The 17004-nt window shown below is 37.5% G+C and overlaps 1 long non-coding RNA gene across 1 annotated transcript; it reads right to left on the bottom strand.

Annotated features, from left to right (window-relative positions):
* Window positions 1-7136: 7136 nt before the first annotated feature.
* On the bottom strand, window positions 7137-10341 carry LOC147905125 (uncharacterized). The gene is made up of 4 exons (XR_015543554.1): window positions 10279-10341; window positions 9946-10110; window positions 9556-9618; window positions 7137-7398 (listed from the first exon to the last, which is right to left on the bottom strand). It is a non-coding gene; the product is annotated as an uncharacterized LOC147905125 (long non-coding RNA).
* Window positions 10342-17004: the final 6663 nt, after the last annotated feature.

Below are 17004 nucleotides of genomic sequence, written 5' to 3'. Positions count from 1 at the left end.
GGTGGACGAAGCGAAGTACAGAAGGCTTGTGGGCAGCTTGATTTACCTGTGCAACACATGACCAGACATCAGTTTTGCGACTGGTGTACTAAGCAAGTTTTCTAATAAGCCCCGGGAGAACCATTGGAGGGCAGGGATGCGGGTGCTAAAATACATCAAAGGCACACTTGATTATGGCATCACCTATACCAAGAGCAACATCTTGACCGAATTCTGTGACTCGGATTGGGCAGGAGACGTGGATAGCAAGAGATTAGTGATAGGGTACTGTTTCTCACTTGGATTTGGAGTTGTGTCATGGGTCAGCAAGAAGCAACCCACAGTTGCTCTTTCTTCTACCGAGGCCGAGTACAAATCTGCATGCTTTGCTTCTTGCAAGGTAGTGTGGTTGAGGAGGATTTTGGGGGACATGGGTGTAGTGCAGAACAAGCCTACACAGTTATCATGTGACAATCAGAGTTGCATGGCGATTGCAAAGAACCCAGTGTTCCATGCTCGCACAAAACACATTGAGATTCAATATCACTTTGTATGCGAGCTCATCATGGATGAAGAGGTCGACTTGGTGTACTGTCCGACTACAGAGAATGCTACGGACATCTTCATGAAGGCTCTTGGAAGAGACTTGCTGGAGAGGCATCTTCATTGACTTGGCATTGGGCCGAAAAAGTAAGTTCACTTGTGGGTGGACATTGAGGGGGGGTGTTAGATATCAATGCTCCACTCTCGTGTAACTATGTGGGAACCAACTAACTCTACTTGTAAGCCCCCCATATGAGGAAAAGGCATTTGAGTAGCTCGGTTATCTGGTAGGTCCTGGTTTGGACACCAAATGGGGGCCATGTGTGGCCTGATGGCTCGACGGCTTCACATAGAGTTGGCACACCACCAACTAGGCTACATGCAAGTGCGGGAAGGCATCTCTTGACTGACTGCACTGAGGGTAGACAGAGCATTTCCCGAGGCAGCCCACTCTCGGGTTGCAGGTCCCGTTTGGAGCCTCAGATGATCCCGGATGGCTCTGGGCCGAACGGTAACCGTAGGTTAGTTACTCTTTCATTATATAAATAAAACTTATTTTGAGGGAGAAAAAGTTGAGATGTCTTCCTACAAAGAAATGTTAACAATTTGGCAATTTAAAGGCTATGCTCATGTATGATAGATGTAATTAAGTTGATATTTGAGGTGTCATTCAAAATGCAATGAACAATACTTCACATTTATAGGTCCATAATACTATAAAAAAAGGGCTAGCTTTCTTGAAATCAAATTTGTCTAATGACAGTTTCCTTCAATGCGACAGATACATGAATGTATAATCAAAAGAAAAGTACACAAAAGGGATCCAAATCAAGAAATTGTAGCTCTAATGAAGGCCAACATAGTGACATGGTCAAAGGTATTGAGGACATTTTTGATATTGTAAGTGATGTTGATGTTCACATAGAAGAGGTTCCTTGTATTGTGACTTAAACATGCTCACTGGTATAGAAGACTTGCCTTGAAGTGAGAAGGACAATATGGGATCACAGAGGAAAACAAATGAAAGGGTTAGTGGGATAATTGGTGCAATAATAGAGATCGATTAGGGATATTGGTTGTGATGCTTTCACTAAAGTGGAGGAAACATCTAACTATGATGTTCAAATTGGAGTGGGGATGTAGATGGCATTGACATCCTTTGCTTTGAAGGTCTCTTGACATTGTCAAATTCTCCTTGCCAAATTTTATATGAACCTTCTTTGTCATTCCGATGATGTTGGCATTCTAGATTTTCATTCGATTTTTTTGTTGAAGATGATGGCTAGGGAAATCCAGTTGTATTTGCAATGCTTCTTTATCATTTAAACTTGATGAACCACTTTGTCTTAAACCTTTACCCAAATGCTCTAGTATGTACTATGTGATAACCCAATTAACCACTTATACTTGATTCGCAAATGGCTATTAACCATGGGAATCAATTGAGGTTTACATATTCTTGTCTTCAAGTCTTGATGACCTTGCTAATGCAAGTAACAAAGCTCTTAAAGAAGATGGTTATGTCTATTAGACCCGATCTTACTCTAAATGTCCTAGCCTATTGCTCATAACCCTCTTTTGTAACTTTTGTAATGCAAAGTTTCTTACAACAAAGTTGCATAAGGCTCATTTTCAGATTCTCTTTAGATAGCATTGCATGTCTTTTGGGTCCCAGAATCAATGCCACAATTTGTCGCCTCTTAAAGTTCACATACTTTTTTTTTTAGAATAGTAACTTTCATTTCCCATTTGTGAGACCATTACCCATTGAACCCATTCCTCTTGCATCTTCATCTACAAAGTCAAGCGTTAAGTTGTCTTGAGACTTATTTGATGCTTATAATATTTTGGAAATGGCAATCTTGCAAACAAGTTCTTTGAAGTCAACCAATCACCAACAACCCTTGAATTATGTGGTGGGTAAATTGTTTCTCCTTAAACATGCAAGATATGCGATGAATTTAAAAATGCCATTGAAACTAGTAAATGCGAGTAGGTTTTATAAAATGGAAAGCAATCCATTAACATCATGATCATGATGCTAGATTGTTGTATACATATTAGAAAAAGGAATCCATTTTAAATATCTATTATCGTTGATGGCATAGATCAGAACTCAACAACATTGCCAGAGTACAAGCACATCGCACTATAAACCTGGACTAAAAGCACACTTGTATGTTGTATGAGTACATGGATATTGGCTATTTTGTGATGTATGGATTGACAGTTTGCATGCACATTATCGTCACCAAGTAGAAACATCCATCATGAAGGCAATATGAAAGCTCAAAGATGCACATGGATGTTTACCTCACACCTTGCATATAAGGCTAATAATTATTAGAGAGAAACAAGAACAAATTTGGTTTGTGCTCTATGCTCATTGGTTTGAAAACATTTGAATAAGTGGAAGTGGGCTTCTTATCAACTACACATATCTTTGGAGAGTTCAGCCAAGGGATGTTTTTACTATTTAAGATATGTTAGATTGAATTAGGTAAAAATGGGAGGTTCTCAAAAGGAAGAATAAGAAATATCTATCTTAGAGAGGATGGTAGATTCATAGAGACACATTTAATACAAGGAGATGATGCACTAATAGGCCACAAAAATCTGCATTGCTTCTAGTTTATCATCCATGACAACACTCTAGTGATGCAATGGAAGCACTATTCACTGGACGGAGATCATTCATGGAGTGAACCATATTGTGTATTAGAATGAATAACTCCATTATTGGAAACTAAATTTGTTCTAGCAACAAAAACCAAAGTACTCAACATAGATGAAAGGGTTACAAGCCTTTAATTTACATAGCAAAAACCAAAGTACTCAACATAGATGAAATGAAAGGGTTACAAGCCTTTTCTCTTGGCATTCCCATACCAAGTTCTGAGCATCTATTAAGCATTGTTTCTCTAAGACTGGGTCTAGATAAGGTCCCTTATGAGAAGGTGGAGATGTGAGGCTTGGCCCGCACTAGTTCTTTTACCTCCAGATATGGGGGCATACTAGGATCATTTCAGGAACGGGCCCATCTAGATGTAGAGGAGGTGACAAGGGTGGCCATCTCCTCATCTGAGCTGTCTTGGATGAGCACTTGATTTGTTCCTTTGCCCACCTTGGTGACCTTCTTGGGCTTGGTCTGTGGGGACTGGTGTGCATTGAAGTCCTATCCTTCCTTACCTACTTCTTCATCTCCTTGCCTAGGGCCTTTGCTTGCATCCTCGTGATGACCTTTGAGGGAACAGTTGCTACTTGACCTTGTTCAATGCTTAGAAAATTGATGCTAGTGCTCTTGAGTGGGGTGGTCGGAGTCATTGGCCTCCTCAGGGGGAATTCTTTAAATAAATGTTTCACTCCTCATCCATCATATAGGGGTGTGGGACCTGTTATGGATGGAACACGTTAGAAGTATAATGAAAAAGTATCATGAGCAATAAAATGAACATATGGAGATAATCAATTCAAATAAAGACTTTGTTGAATATCTAAAAGGATAATAAAATTTAATGAGCATTGAATACTCTAAATCTTTTTGGCCACCAGAATGAAAAGACACAAGGATAGAAATATGGTGATATATATCAAAGAAGCTTAGCAATGCCTTTTACCTCAAAGAGATTGTGGTAGGAAGGGTGACAAGCCCTTATCGAAGAAACTTGTTACTTAGAAGAGTTGGTTATCTATAACTTAACCAATTTTGTTATCTTTGCATGAATTCTAATTATCGTGCATGTTGATCACAACTCTTCTTGGTCTAATGTAGAGGTTAAATTATAAAAATCCCTCAAAATTATATAGCTATTGAGATTTTTTTATTTAATTGAGAAATTTATATGTTTTCATGCTGAAGAAAATTGGCTACCATGCACCATGGCATTCAATAAGCTTAACTAGGATGTGGACACTTATAATAATGATGTTGGAAATCGGCCACCATGCTGGCACTACCCAGGTACTACTAGTTAGTGATCACATGCATGACTTCTAACTATTCCCACTACTAGAACCAATTATTAGTGACCACTCATTTTAGTCAAGACCCTTGTAACCCTTGTAACTTATGTTATCTTCAACTTCACAAATTTTAGTCATGTAAAGTAACATAATGATAGTTGGGAAAATGATGGAGTAGAGAGCACCATCTAGATGAAATGATGGTGTGGTGAGATTGACAGTCCTCGAAGTTTGATTAGGATTAAATGGGATCACTTAATTTTGATGCTTTTTAGCCACCGGACCCCTACAGCCACTCGGCGTGCATGATGGGACGAAGATCAGATCCACTACTATGGCCAACAAAGTTGGCAATGCACTTTAAAGGGGATTTGGGATTTTTTCCTTTCCCCCCTTCAAAATGAAGTGCCATGTTGGAAAATATTTCTTGTAATGCACCTTCATTGTGATAATAGGCAACTGATTGCTTGTCAACTAGTAATTTGATCAAAATAGCCAATTGCTCATCGAGGTCCCACTTCTAGCTTATTCTTTTGGTTCCTAGCTATCTCTAAAGTGGTGGTAGCTCTCTCCCATGATCATAGAGTGGGTGATATGTTGCAAGAACTTAATTGGATGGGCAATCTACCCGACTCAGTCCGCATGAGATCCATGTTTGTTGACTAGGAATTTGATCAAAATAGCCAATTGCTTATCGAGGTCCCACCTCTAGCTTATTCCTTATGTGGTGGTAGCTCTCTCCCATGATATGCTACAAGAACTTAATTGGATGGGCAATCTGCTCGACTGGAATTCGTATTGCCACTAGCCTAGCTTCGCTTTCATTCAATTTGCATGTATATGGTGTTTTGTTTGGTAGATGCATGACTATATGGGCACCTTGTCTTATTGCAATTGTTTTGCGCACAATGAGCAAAATTTCCTTTCAGATGGATTGTTAGGTTGGTGGTTCTCCACATGTCTGTTTGTAGGGACAGGGAAGTCTTGTATGCCTTATCAATTGGCGTTTGAACATAAGTGATCTGCAACAAGCACATGGATAGCGAGGTGTGTCACGGATGGATTTGTTGTATTCATTTGTAAATCGAGAAGTTCGTTTTCTCAGAATCTAAGTATTTCTCGATTGTCCTGGGCACTGTACACACGGATCTACTAGTTCTCCATTGTTGGGGCTCCAAATATTCTTGTTCGTAACATGTAGTGCCTTTGCCCGATACTTCCTAAGTCTACACTTTCCTCTCTATAGCCTTGATAGTCTATCGATTGCCTTGAAGAGTGTTACGGAATAGTGTTGTAACTTTTAAAGCAGGTAAGGAGTAGTGCGTTCTGACTAGATAACATAGCTCTTCTTCATCCTTGTTTGTCCATGTGATGTACACTTTAACCTTTACTTTTCTTGTGAGAGGAAGGATTACATGGTTTGTCAAAGTTTGATCAACTAGGATATGATAGCACTTTGCACGTCTTGATCTCTTCAGAAGAAACATTGTTGATAACGTTTTCCAATGGTAGTTTAATAACTTAAAAGACACATTTAATGTTGTTGAGAAAATTTTCAAAATATGAAAAAGCAGCAGCTTAGAATTCACAGCACTTTCAAGAAGTTCAAGAACATTTGTTGTGGGCAATAATTGACCACTTTGATAATTTACTGATAACCTATACCACACAGATATTCAACCTTTGTCATTGTACACACTATCATGAATTAAATGAAAAGCTGTTCAAATGAATACTCTTCAAAGAAGAATGTGATGCAGTGAAGAACATGTGTATTTGATGGGTGTTTTGTCTTAAACTCATTAAGTTTCATAATGTCGTACTCAAGCAAGTGTGTGTTTTCATGGTCCATTTTCTAGTTTGAGGGCACAATCACAATGCGAGCAATAGAGGAGAAGATGTGAAAACAAAAAGAAATCGTGCCATCGAAAACAACTTTCCACTTCGTACAATCTCACATGAATTTCCAAAGAATGGCAAGAGGAGCATTATTACACTTACACTTCCAGCAAAACAACTTTCTAGTCTGTAGTATCTCACTTTCATTTCTAGAAAATGGTAGGAGGAGCAGTGTTAGAACTTAGTATGCTTGTTGTTGGACACATATACTATGATAGTTTCAACAAGTTTCCCAAATATTCAAAGCTTTGTGGTAGTGTATGAGATAAAAGAATTAAATGGCAGCACTACAGTATGCTAACACAACCACTCGTATCTAATGTATGCAGTAGACTGTACAAAATTGAAAGTGCAGTCGATCTGTTAGACCTAAAACATTTAAAGTGGTAGAACCAAAGTATGCCTCATCTCACAATTTTGGCCAACAAAATTAAAATGCAATCTGATTTTGTCCTCTCATTACATGGTTTAATGGTGGATCCCAAATATCATGAATGTAATCAAGGTAGCACAAAGAACTCCCAAATAACTTCATTGTTCTTGTAATGTCTAGCAAAAGTTATCAAACATTTCAATCTATCATTTAGAGATCAATCCAGCCCATGCAATGTCGTATTATTTACCAAACCATCGCAACACCAGTAGCATTAGAAATATGCATGTAATTCATCTTACATTCTGGATAATTGAAGTAATTTTGTAGAATGATGAAAACGCAATCAAAGGGTTTGAGCTATTACATTAAAATGGCATTAGTAAAGTATGGTGAGTCTCAAAGTTTTGAGCAGGAGTTTCAAAATGAAGTGAAACTAACAGCTTGCTGCGTGTTTTTGCATTCAAATTGAAAACATGGCAAGAGGAGGAGGATTAGAATGACGTACCGATTAATGATGCAATCTGTAGCAACATAAATTTCTTTTGCAGAATATTCAGAGCACTAATCATACTCACATTGAAATTGATAGCATGGCAAGAGGAAGAGGATTTCAACCGCATCATAATAAGTGACAGAATCTGTAGCAACAAACATTTCTTTTACAGAATATTCAGAGCACTAATCAAACCTTGGTATCAGGCTCGTATCAGGTAATTGAAATGAAAGCATTTCAGTGTGCTACATCCACAACTTCTTCACCGACATACTAAATTCACATGGCACATATAAAGTCTGCTGTGTTTGATTCCCCAAAAAAAAAGGAGATTGAAAGAAGATAGTGAGGAAAAATATTCACAGCACAAATCCAACCGTGGTGCCACCTAAATAAAATGAAACAATTTATGTTTGCTATGGCTCAAACTTCTTCATTGACATATTTAATGGACATCACATAATTCAAGTATGCTCCATTTCAATTTTAAAATTACATTGCACATACATCAACCAAAAACAGAAGTGACCATTCCTATACATGGGAATCCACTTATTACAACACTACTTATTCAAGAAGGAGCTCAAGCAACTCGCTCCCTCGTGGTGCACATAGTCATCATGCATTGGGCTCGAACGCTATGATGGAGCCAACACTATTTATAGTGAAGGTGCCACTAGGCTTGATGTCGAGAAAAAGCAAACGTGTTTGGACAATAGTGGAGCAATACTGGCAGCATGAAGCTCCAGGAATGGAGTGTCTATCTGAAGAAGAGAGTCTACATGTTTCTCGTGAATCTGAATAGCAATATCTGATGCATCCAGCAAGAGGATCTGTCTACTGAGGCAGGGGGCAAGTGCGTTGGTAATCAATGAGTTGTGGATTTAGATGAGTGAAATGTAGCACGCACGTCACCTACAATAATAAGCAAAGGAAACATTCAGCACAAGAGCATTGTGTACATAAGGAAGAACCTCGTAATGCTAAAATATTATACCTTCTGCCTGTACCCCAAGTTCGAAACTTGGCTAGTGAATGCCTCTTGGATTTCCACTCTCTTTTACCCCGTCTGGAATCTCAGCTAGAATAGTAAAGTCAAAAAAACCCAATTCATTCTTGCCACACATGTATGAGACATTTCTAAGGGTGTACATGACAATTCCCTCTTCATGGCACTCTTGGATTAAACGTTCAGATAGCACATTCTTGCCCTCACCAACAAAGTGGAGCTTAAAGAAGACGTTCTTGAAAAGTCAAATTAACCACTTAGCATAAGGGACGTTGCCTACACAACATTACCTACTATGACAGCATGGAGATACTTACAATCGCTTCATCTTTGTGCAGAGGGCCTTCAGCTATTGTCAAGCTATCCACATTTGCCTCTATTATCACAAAGGCTATGGTACCAACAACTGTGGAGGTTCTTCCTCTGGCTGTCCGAACAATTGATGATGTCCAAGGGACATAGCAAGCAATTGTGGTCTCAGGGAGCATAGTAAGGACACCTTCAAAACGGTTCTCCTTTGATGGCATTTGTAGTAGCATCTACATGGAGAGAAAAGTTTCATGTTTCACTTTCACCAATAGTTTTATTCACAATGGTGGGACCCTCGATCCGATAGAAAGAGTCAATGACTAGGGTGTCTCTATACTAGGGAACATACACATGCGGCACGACCAAAGTGACAATGTTGCAGTTTGTCACTGTCAGTGAAATTGGCCCTCAAACATGTGGGGTATGATGCCGCTTCCCTAGCCTTATAAGTACCATACTTGACCAACAGTCTCCCCTGGAATGCATAGCAAAATCGCACAAACTTGGACAACTCAACAATTCAAAGCACTGGAAGTGTGTTCTCGCCTTGTAAAAGTTAGGTGGAGTAGCAATTAAAGCTATTGTGTTGTGCTCAGGTGCTCAGCAAGGGAGGTTGACCAATGGACCTAGCTATAGGATCGCTCAAAGAATTCACTTCATCAGACGTTTCAGTTTTCACTACAGAGTTTTTACTTGTTGCAAGTACATGTACATTCACATTCGAAGAACATCAAACAAAAATGTAAGACCTTGTGCACAGGGCATTGTGCTTCTCTAATAATAGTATATAAGCCGGATTCAATGACTTTAGAGAGAGTAAGATCAATGGAATCTACGGACAAATAGGTCAATAGTCCTCTCCTAATATAAATGAATGCAAATTAAACATCACACATTCAATAAACATGTCCATAACTTACAATGTGATAAAGAAGACAGAAATCAATTTCAAAAAATAGTAAATTCACTAGCATAAGGGAACACCTGATGATATATTCAAGAAATGTTGTTTTGGACTACATGTAAAGCATGGTAAGTGTCCACTACCTGGAAACAACCAATTTATTACATAGCACAACATCTATTCACAAGATTCCTCTCCAAGAGTCTACTACATCATTTCGTGCATTCAAAGTGCATTGAGAAAAAATCTACTATCAAAAAGACCTAATGGGAAGAGCACCTCGTCACACAAGCAACCAGTGATTCATCAGTGCACGTACTATGTTTGCAACAATAACCACATAGCCTATGATTTTTGTAAAAAACTCCTGCAAAGAAGAAGACAATTGTGCCGCACTGTTACAATATTTCCTGGCCCAAGCTATCGTAGTCTTAGAACACGATAAATACACAAAGTTCAAATTTCCTTACCTTCTCCATATGCTTTCCTGGCCACCACTGCAAGAAAAGCTTTCCTCATTGACTTTGCAATGCTAGCTTTCCTTATGCCTCCTGTCTTTGAATTCCCACCAGCCTTCAAAGCTTTTGAGTATGCCATCATGATCAATGGTGCATTTGAGGAAGCTGTATCCTCTACTCCACAATAAGAAATTGACACTTAAAAAGTATCATGAGTTCAAGAACACACGACATGTACAAAATGCTACACAAGGAATAAAAACACAAGTATTGGCAAGATGAGTGCTTCTAACACAATGCACATTCGTGATACCAAGACATAGCACAAATGCTAAAGAGACATACCTTCATTATTGTTCAAGCAAAACTTTGATGATTGACCAAGTTCCCTTGCTGTGCTTAGCGATGATAAGCATGTGCCATCAGAGCCAATGAACATTCCAATAAAACACCACAAAAGATTTTAAAAAGGGGAATAACTTCTTGCAATCGAACCGATAGATTGAAACAGAGTAAATGACAAATTGTACTAATCAAGACCGTTTACAATTTGACCATTTTAGTCGTTGGGCTTCTACCTAAATCTAGAGACATGCTTGCTTTGAATAAACCTCTTCTATGCTCATGGACTCCATATATACCTATCCATCTTAATGTCACAATACATTAAAATTCAACCATTTGATCAACTTGTATAAAAAAGAAAAGTTGTTTTGTTAGATAATGCACTAAAAGTGTTTCATCAAATTGTATTAGATCCTAAAGTAACATTATTTTACAAATTATCAATTTGTGGATAGCATGCTATGTACAATAAGTATTCTAGAAATGTATACTTATCCATGACGGCAATGTTGTTACTTATGTGGAAGTCAATTCATAAAAAATCCTTTCAACCAATGGACTTCAGGGAACATATCATCGAGAGGTCCTTAAATAACGTGATAAAAGAAAAAAAAATGAAATTCATCGATGTGTGGACATGCTTGAAGAAATCCTTGTATATGGATTTGACTTAAAACTATATGGGCACTTGCACACAAAACAATTGGTATTTTAAAGCAAAAGCTCTAACCGCTCTCATAGTCGAATGAAGGAGTTTCTTCTTCTTTGTAATTTAAAGTGTTTTTCAAATTAAAGAAGAGAACACTTTTTTCAATTGATAATACTAGACATTTTTGGGTTTTGGAGTAAAATGTAAGTAATATTTTATGCAATCTTTTTTCATAAAAGTACTACTAACACCTATTTCATTAATTTTAGACTAGTGCACTATCCAAATTCGTTTTGTGAGATAATTTTGGATAAAGCATTTCAAAAAAAGAGGCTCTTATAAAACAAAACTTTGAGTCAAAAAGTAAGATTTTAAAAAAGCAAATTAGAAAAATTAACGTGACATGTTATTCAAACTAGAGTACATTAAAAAAAGAGGACTTCATGTCATTAAAAGAGACAAAAAGTAAGATTTTAAAAAATCAAATTAGAAAAAAAACTAGAGTACATTTAAAAAACTACGGTACATTTAAAAAAAAGCATGACACATTTGTACAAGAAGTAGATCATATAACTCAAAGCCATATGGTGTTAAAAAACACCTTCCATTAGCTCAGCCTAGAAGATGTCATCTTTGTCTCTTACAGTTACTTTAGAAAACACATAAGTCTATGGAATTAAATTTCACAGTTACTTTAAATTTCTATGGAATTAAATTTCCATCACTTGACTATTAAGTCATTAGAGAGAGCATATGTCCTCAAAAGTGCCTACTATGGCATTGGCTTCATGAAAACAAGCATACTTTAAACTTGCAGGCCATGCATAACCAGGGCTGGCATCGCAAATCTCCTCACAAACTCTCCTCACAACTTGTTTCGAATCTTCTGCCAACTTGTAAGCATTCAACAACTCTTCTTTTCTCTCTTGGCTTTCCTCATCTTTACCATTTTTTTCAATACAGCTTCTAGCCACCGCCATATCCTGTACGAAAATTTAACTCGTTCGCATAAGAAGTACGTGATTAAAAGAAGCAAAAAAGAAAGCTAAGGATATTCACCTCTTCTTCTGAGTTCAAATCAAGCAGCCATGTGTGTAACATATCCTCCTCGAATGATTTTCCCTTGATTGGTCCATACAAAAGAGATCTAAGATAGAATTTGAGTTCAGTAAATGAAGTCGGGTAGTAAGTAGTCATTGTCTTAGAGGGAAAGTGGGAGAAGGAGAATGAGGGAGCAATAGCAAGGGATGCATAGTGAGCTGCCCCTCCTTCAAGAGTGATAGAAAGTGAGGGAAGACGTAAAGTGAAAGATGAATACAAGTTAATCAGAAGGACTAGGATGTAAGAAATAAGAAAGTGTTTGTGGAAGAACTATGATGGAAGATTACAAGTGCACTAAGGCACGATGTGTTCGCTATGATAAGGATAAGGGTTGGAATAAAGTGAGAGAAGCATTGGAAATGCTCTACTTTAAGTGAGTGGAGACTGTCCAACTGAAAAAAATTTTGCACAGCATTGGGAATGTTGTACTTTAAGTGAGTGGAGCATTGGGAATTGATACTTTGCCATGAAATATATTACAAATATTACATCATCACATATTCATATCAAAATTCTCATCATAGAAGGTTATATTTCCTAATAATCACATAATCACACATTCATATCATAAAATTGTGTGCATGAAATAAATATATAAACATCATGACTAAATGCCACTTAAGTAATAAGTCAGAAATTGGTGTATAATTAACAAAAACTACATCATGATTCATACATTGCAACAAATAAATGTCAACCATAATATTCATGGAGTAAACAACATCATGAGAATATGCTCCTCATGCATATATACAAACACAACATCATACATGCATCACAACTCTTCTGATGCTTCTAGTGGAGACTGTGGCAACTCTTTTGATACTTCCAATGGAGGCTGTGGTGCTCTATATGTACACTCAGTCTCTACTTCTTCTGTAGTATGTAGTGCTTTAGTATCCTCTTCCTTAAATGCAAGCGGAGGCTGTGGCAACTCTTCTGATGCTTCTAGTGGAGGCTGTGGTGCTGTAGGTGTACACTGGGTCTCTACTTCTTCTGTAGTGTGCAATGCTTTCACAGTAGACTCAGTCTCCTCTTCCTTAAATGCAAGCTTTGATATTGTTTCAGTTGCACGTTGTATTCTAATGGCAGCAATTAGGTCTCGAATGATTTCAGCCCTAAACAATTGTATATCCTCCTCTGAATATTTGAGCTCCAAAGAGTCTTTCGATGAGATCTGTGGCTTAAGTGAGAAAATTTCTTTGAAAATCAACATGCAGTTGTAGGCAACTCTCCACCCACAACTATGCCCATCCTCCTACTCTACTACTAAATGCTTTTGGAAGTCTACCGAGTCTTTGTACTGTCCTGTTTCTCTGATAGCAGATACCAACTTCTCAATCAACCTGCTCATCATGACATATTTAAAAAACTTAGTATGTTTATTACATAAGGTACATAATATAGAAGTAACAACAGATTAATAGAATACTTACATTTGCAGTGAGCCATGAAAGCCTGCAATCAAGTTAACAAACCAACAATAGTTGTCTTCAAGGTCCCAAACCACCAAACTCCAATGTTCCCTACACGAATAATTAAGAACCATTATTATTTAACACAATGTTTCCAGTATAAGATGAAAATAAAGGTTGCCATGATACTTACATCTCGTGATATGCCATAAATAGGACTCGCATGCCATGTAAATGTAAAGGCTGTAACCATTTACAAACATCGGCTATTGTCTTTCTGCTATCGCTAAGTATAGGAGAAAGGAGGGAATCCAACATATACACACGGTTTTGTACGGCTCTACCAAATCGTGAGATAACTATACTGCACCAACAAATAAATGAATATTAGCTAGCTTATTAGATTTAATCAAAATATTGAATTATCAAGCAGAGAAAAAGTTTGTATCAAACCTGAGAATGGCCATCATAACGTTGTTATTGACCTCATTTGAAGCTCTAGAGAGGATTGAAATCTCCTCTCCCCCAAATTCAAGATATTGAGGTCTATGTTGAATCATTACCCTAACATTAAAAGAGCTTCCCAATTCTTCCAATGAAGCCATGTTTATAGAGTTGAGGTCTTCTATCCCCTATGACTCTTTGACGGCATTCATTTCGCACTCCTCTGAGCCATTATCTATTTGCTTTGTGGGAGGGTCCATAATGTCGCCCTTAATGATTGCTCGAATGGTACATGTTATAAATGCATAGAGATGCAAATCTGTATATGTTGACAATGTGGTGTCATTTTGTATCTCAAAAATTTGACCAAGTACCAAAAAGGAATTGTAGCCCACCCTCCATCCACAATTATAGATGTGGCTATTCTCTTGATGTGATACCTGACATGTTATATACTCTATTTGTTGTGCCAAGTCACATTGCCGCATTACTGTGTCGATAGCACCTACTAACTTTCGAGCTGATCTGCACATCAAAACATATAACAACAGTGAATATGTGCATTGCATATCAATCTACATGTCAAGAAGTGACAAGTGTAGTCTATACTTACTCTTACACAGTGCCATGGACGGATGTCATTGAGTTGGCAAAGAAGCACTTCTTCGCAAGGATGTCCATGACTACCAGACTCCAATGTGAGCTGCATTATCAATAAATAATAATTACTGTGTTTGAGACAATTCTAGCAATGCATTAGAAAAAACAAGTAGGGTTTGATGCTTACTTCTCATAATATGCTGTAAAAATAACTCGTGCATCATTCATAGGAACGTGCCTCAACCACTTGCAAACATCCTCTATGGTTTCTTCTTTGTTGCTAAGCACTTCCGAAATACGAGGATCGGGCATGTATGAAATGCTTTGTATATTTTGCGAAAAATTTGCTATAACATTACTATTAAAAAAAAAGTATTAACTTCTTGGGTTTAATCAAAATAAGCAAAGTATAAAGCCAAGGAAAAGGCTGCATCAAACCTGAGGATGGTTGTAATGACTTTGACATTAACCTCTTTCTTAGGATTCAAGAGGATTGAAATCTATTCTTCACCAAATTAAAAAAAATGAGGTTGTTGTCGAATTAACAACATAGCGGTGAACGAACTTCCAATCTGCTCCAATAGATTCATATTTTCATGACTCATCTTATTGAGAGAGTAGTCTACATTGTATTCTTCTTCACTTGCTATGTCTTCTACATCCTCCTTCTGCTATAAAAATATAAAAAAGTTATGCGATGTATACATCCCAAATAAAGGCTTAAACAAGCAGATAAGGTTTCATACATGCTTTCATTAGAGTGAGTCTCTCCTCCGCTTGGAGAAAAAATTTAAAAAGTAAGGTTTCATACATGCTTTCATTAGAGTGAGTCGCTCCTCCTCTTGGAGGAAAAATTTAAAAAGTTATGAGATTTACACATCCCATATAAAAATAAAGGTTTAAATAATCATAGAAGTATAAAGATAGCATGCTTTCATTAGACTCAGTCTCTTCTCCTCTTGGAGGAAAATATAAAAAAGTTATGAGATTTACACATCCCAATTAAAGGCTTGAACAAGCATACACGTATAAAGATAAGGTTTTATACATGCTGCAATGTAGTCATATTTTCAGGTTGTTTCCCAATGGTAGTAATTAGACACTGAATACTCTTAGCCCAAAATGCTAGCAGATCGGCTTCTGTATATGATTCCATTTTGACTGGTAACTCCAAATCAAAAATCTCTCTAAGAAACAACATGCAGTTGTAGGCAACTCTCCACCCACAGCTGTGCCCATCTTTTTGCTCCACTGGCAGACGTCTTTTGAATTCTACTTGATCTTGTTGCTCCGTGGTTGTTCTGATAGCAGATACTAGCTAATATGCAGCATTGTCCATCATGACATATTAAATATATTAATATGTCATGATCATAAGATACAAAATAAGAAAGTATCAAAAATATTAAGAGAATAATTACCTTGGGGAGTTGGCATGATAGCCTTCCATTGAATTCACAACCACAAACGGTTGAGTTCAAGGTCCCAGACAATCAGACTCCAATGTGAGCTACGCGTTCTTGCATGCAAAAGATTTATAGCTCTCAACAAGGGATAGAGATATGGGTTACACATACCATCACAATGCCTTTACTCATTAGTGGGCTCGACTTGACAGATGGTATTTGTTGCATGCTCAGCAGTATGCTAGTTTCACATGTGCACTAAGGGTTGATCATTCCCTCTTGCTATCTGATCACTTTTCAGTATGCTTGACATTATCTATAGCACATTTGATAGATGATATGCCTTTTTTTGGTCGTCGCCTACTCCATGTTAATAGTGCTTATTTGATTATTGTTTTACACAAACTTGCCAAAGAAATAGTAAAAATAAGGATAGAGTTGATACTTACGCCTCTTGATAAGGCATTAAGATGACTCACACCCCATCTAAATTCAAAGGGCTTAACCAGGTACAAACATCTTCTATAGTCTTTTGAGGAGAGCTAAGAATAGAAGAAAGGAGAGCATCGAGCATGTAGACACGATGCTGCACTGCACTAGGAACTGCACTAGGAAGCTGAGAAATAACTACACTGCACCAAGAAATAAACAAACGTTAGCTCATAGAATTGATTTGCATTCTGCACTAGGAAACTGATATATAACTACACTGTGAATAAATAAACAAATGTTAGCTCATTGAAGTAGCAACAAATAAACAAACGTTACCTGAGAATGGCCAAGATAACATTGTCATTAACCTCTTTTAAAGGATTGGAGAGGATTGAAACCTCCTCTCTACCAAAGCTCAAATATTGAGGTTCTCGTTTCAAAACGATCCTAACTTCAAATGAGCTCTCCATTTTATCCAATGCAGCTAAATTTGCAGAATGGGTCTCTGTCATAGCTTGTATTCTATGTTTGGGGTCATTCTGCTTTTCCATGGTGTCTTTAAAGCTCTTGTGCTCATGGGATTCTTCAATCAAATTTAGAGGTGGTTGCATTGTTGAAGTAGAAGGGAGTGCCTCCGTATTGACTTCATCCATTTCTTCTCCCTCTATTGCCTGTAAAC

Source organism: Dipteris shenzhenensis, chromosome 2 (assembly GCF_047967505.1).
Source record: "Dipteris shenzhenensis isolate YYH24624 ecotype China chromosome 2, Dip_SZ_1.0, whole genome shotgun sequence".
Lineage (NCBI taxonomy): Eukaryota > Viridiplantae > Streptophyta > Polypodiopsida > Gleicheniales > Dipteridaceae > Dipteris > Dipteris shenzhenensis.
This window is presented reverse-complemented; position numbering and strand designations above follow the sequence as displayed.